The sequence below is a fragment of the Humulus lupulus genome, chromosome 5 (genome assembly GCF_963169125.1).
Source record: "Humulus lupulus chromosome 5, drHumLupu1.1, whole genome shotgun sequence".
NCBI lineage: Eukaryota > Viridiplantae > Streptophyta > Magnoliopsida > Rosales > Cannabaceae > Humulus > Humulus lupulus.
Genome location: NC_084797.1, coordinates 80262306 through 80266807, shown reverse-complemented (window position 1 = coordinate 80266807; position 4502 = coordinate 80262306). Strand labels below are relative to the sequence as shown.

At 37.7% G+C, this 4502-nt stretch overlaps 1 non-coding gene across 1 annotated transcript; it reads right to left on the bottom strand.

The window, feature by feature from the left end:
• Positions 1 to 388: 388 nt before the first annotated feature.
• On the bottom strand, positions 389 to 495 carry LOC133781078 (small nucleolar RNA R71). Its single transcript, XR_009869874.1, has one exon. It is a non-coding gene; the product is annotated as a small nucleolar RNA R71 (small nucleolar RNA).
• Positions 496 to 4502: the final 4007 nt, after the last annotated feature.

Sequence of the window (4502 nt, the reverse complement as noted above, 5' to 3'; positions counted from 1 at the left end):
GGATGCTGTTGAGCCAGCAGTTCACACACTCAAGGACTATGTGCTTCCCGCTGTTATTGGAGTACAATCATACATCCAACCGTCAGCAGTTGCAGCCAATAATTTTGAAATTATGCTGGTGATTCTGCAAATGGTCCAGTCTACTGTCCAGTTTGGTGTACTCCCTACTGAGGATCCCAATACACTCATATCCAATTTCCTGGAGCTGTGTGGAACTTTAAAATATAATTGGGACACCGACGATGCTATTAGACTAAGATTGTTCCCGTTCTCATTGTGGGATAGAACAAAAAGTTGGTTGAACTCTCTTCAAGCCAACTCAATCACTACATGGGAGGCATTAGCTCTGAAATTTCTTGCTGAATTTTTCCCTCCATCCAAGGCTGCAAATTTAAGAGGAGAAATTAATAACTTCTCTCAATTTGATGGAGAGTCTCTTTATGATGCATGGGAGAGGTTTAAGGAGCTTTTGAGGAAGTGTCCTCATCATGGGATTGAAAATGGATGCTAGTCCATAATTTTTACAGCGGTTTGTGTGGGACGACTCGCACCATTATTGATGCTATAGCAAGTGGTGCTTTCACGAGCAAGAGTGCTAATGAGGCTTATGAATTGCTTAAATAAATGGCCATGAATAACTATCAGTGGCCTAGTGAACGGGATAGAAATAAAAATGTAGCTGGTATGCATGAGCTGGATGATATTACCGCTCTCACTGCTCAAGTTGCATCATTGGCCAAGCAACTGCAACAAAATTATATGGCCACTCAAGTCATGCAAATCCAAGCGGTATGTCATAATTGTGGTGGTCCTCACCCATTTGAACAGTGCATGGTAGTTGAGATGAACAACTCCATTCCCATGGAACAGATGAATATGATGGGAAATTTCAATAGGCAAGCTAATAATCCATTCTCCAACCCGTTCAATCAAGGGTGGAGAAATCAGCCTAATTTTGCATGGAGAAATAATCAGGGTCCTCAACAAATTCTGCGGCCTATGCTTCAAGGTCCACCTCAGGCACCATTACAACCACCAGTACTACCTGTTGCTCAAGAGAAGACAAATGAGTTACAAGCTGCATTGTTAACTCTGACCAACTCTCAATCTCAATTTATGACAGAAACTTGCTCATCCATCAGGAATCTTGAGATGCAAGTTGGTCAATTGGCCAATATGTTACAAAGTAGGCCTCAAGGAAATTTTCCAAGTAATACAGAGGTGAATCCCAAAGAGCAGTGCAATGCGATCTCTTTGAGGAGTGGGAAGAAGTTGGAAGAGTCAGTCAAGAAGTCTATACCTGCACCAGAAGTTGATGTTGAGAATGAGGGTAAGGTAGAAGAAGAGCTTATTGAAAACCTTGGAAAGAAGCAGTCACAATTGGGTTATGAGCACCACATCAAGATTCCATATCCTCAGTGACTTCAAAAGAAGACACTTGACAAGCAGTTTTCGAAGTTTCTAGACATTTTTCGAAAACTTCACATTAACATACCTTTTGCCGAGGCACTTGAACAAATTCCAAGCTATGTGAAGTTAATGAAGGAAATCTTGTCAAAGAAAAAGAAGTTGGAGGATTATGAGACAGTGGCGCTTACTGAGGAGTGCAGTGTTATTTTGAAGAAGAAACTACCTCCCAAGCTTAAAGATCTGGGTAGTTTCGCGATTCCTTGCTCAATAGGAGTTTCTGTTATGACCAAGGCCTTATGTGATTTAGGGGCTAGTGTAAATTTAATGCCCTTATCTATTTTTCGGAAGCTGAAATTGAGAGAAGCTCGACCCACTATTGTGTCCTTACAAATGGCAGACTGCTTTGTTAAGCAACCTCGTGGAGTAATTGAGGATGTCTTAGTTAAGGTTGGTAAATTTATCTTCCCTGCGGATTTTATTATTATAGATATGGAGGAAGATGCAAACATTCCCATTAATTTGGGATGACCATTCTTAGCCACAGGGAGAGCACTAATTGATGTACAAAAGGGGGAGTTGAAGCTGGGAGTGCAAAACGAAGAGGTAACATTTGACATTTTTGCAGCAACTGATATTCCAACTTGTTTGAGAATGGATGTGGTATGTAGTGGTGGTAGTAATTTGGAAACCACCAAGAGAAAAACCAATGCTGAAATCGGTAGCCGAGCAGTTCGTCATTGTTTGAAACGATTCTATAGTGGGAAGGCTCGAAGGCTACATGAGCGGTGGAAGGCTCTGACGATTAGCAACATCAAAAGACGAGTTTTTTCTTATGACACTATGGCTCTAAAGGGTGAGCAGGGTGGTCTTGACCCGAGTTGAAGTTTATTGAAGGAAGCGAGCGTCCAGTTGGAGACGTTAAATAAAGCACTTTTGGGAGGCAACCCAATGTTATTTTTAATTCGAGTTTTTATGAGTTTGTAATTTTTATGTTCTTTTAAACTCTTTTTAATTTTAGTTCTTAGGCATAGATTTTATTTTTAGTAATTTTTAGTTTAGTTTGTAATTTTTGAATCGTGAAATACATGAAGAAAAAAAATCTTTATTTTGAGCTGTAGCGCCTGGGACAAACTGAACTTTCCAATCATCGCCTTCGTCACCTCCATTTCTATGGCGTTTATTTGGACCGTTGGTACTTTTCTTTCCTCTTTTTTTTATATCACATTGGGGACAATGTGCCAATCATGTTTGGGGGAGGAGTCTTATTATTTTGTGTGTTTGTGTTAGTTATTTTTTGAGTTTGATCTTAGTTAAATGTTTTGTTGTGTTTGTGTGAATCAAGTTGTCAATACTAGCCTATGATATGTAAGAAAATGTTGTGCAAATTTTTAAAATTTCTGATCGATTGAATCCGTGTGCTTAGTTAGACTTCATTGGTAGATAATTTCGATCCATGAATTTTTTTTTGAATGTTTAGCCATGATTTAAAAATTCTTTGCAATTTGAATTTGAATGTATGCATTGTTAAAAAATTGGCTTTTGGCTTGATGAATGAATGAATCTAGAACTTGCTTGTTTATCATTTGAGACAAAATTCTGAATGAGATATGCTTAGGAAAGTGATTTAGGCAATTTCTTGGAATGTTTGAGCCTTTCAAGCCAACCCAAAAGTAATTTTCCATTGTTACCCTTGTTGAGCCTAAAAGTATACTCTTTGTTGTTTGACACCAATGGTGAGCCAAATAGAAATTTTTGTTAGTTTTCATTCCTTTACCAAATTACTATGAGCATATGGATACATATTGGGGAATGAATTGTAATGGGATGTGATTAGTTTTGTAATTTGGTGTATTGTAATGAAGAGTAAAAAGGCTGAGACTTGAAAAAAAAATAAAAGAAATTTGAAAATCCAAGCTACACTCTTGTTATGCTTTCACAAAAACAAGTTTGGGGGAGTTTAGTTTGAAAAAAAAATGATCAAGTGAAATAAGTGTTTCTCAACCTTTACTTGGGTTCATATGGGGTTTTCTTTGGGTGAATTATTGGTTTGTAAGTTCATATGCTTATGGTAATTTGGAGCCCAAATGAAATATATCTACCCATTGCCTAAGCCATTTGTTATGAGCTTAAAGTCCTAATGATTCTTGAGAATATTTTGTCTACATTAGTGGAGGGTGGTGAACAACGCAAGCATATGGATTATTTGTTTGATGGAGAGTTTTGGCATGCATACATAGATTAAATTGTTGAGTACTTTTGTGATTATGGTTGAATAGGCACTCTTGGGATCGGAACGGATTGTTGATGTGGTTTAACTGAAATTCTGGATCGTTTACGAAATTGGAATTTTAGACTTTAGTGTGAGATTTTTTTAAATTGAGGCTAATTCAGTGTTGTTGACTTGATTCATAAGTTTGTGTCATTTGTGGTTGTGAGTTTTCTAGTTTTGTGAGTTTAGTGTGAGTCTTTACTCAAGGGCGAGTAAAGGTTAAGTTTGGGGGAGTTTGTTGAGTCTAGTTTTGTGTTGTGTTTAGGTTGTGTTTTAGGTAGCTTTTAGTAATCTTTTTAGTTGTTTAGTGCAATATTCTGCTTTGTTTTTGCATGTTTTCAGGTTTTAGCTTATAAATAAAGGAAAAGAACAATTGGAGCAAATTGGCAGAAAAATGACGAAAAATTGGCTTTTTGGTCTTGATTCTGTGAAAAGATGAATCCTCAAGCAATTTTATGGCTTCAGTGAATTTTCGAGACCAAAAGCACAAAAAATAAAGAAATTGTTAAGGGCTGCGACGCTATGATGCTGAGCCGCGGCCTGGTCTAAGGAAGAAAGCATGTTTTTCATAAAATTGACACAGACCGTGGCTCAAGAACAGAGGGCCGCGGCGCACCTAACTTTGTCTGCCCAGAAAATTTACAAGGGTCGCGGCCCGCATTGCTTCTGAAGAAAAAATTAGGTTTTAAACCTAATTTCGAGAGGAGAGAACCATAGACTTTTGGGGAGTACAAATTTTGAAGTGAAGGTGGAGCATCTCCATTCATTCTCAACAATTATTTTTCTTTTACTCTGTTTTTCTTTATGTTTAGTTTTTATTCTA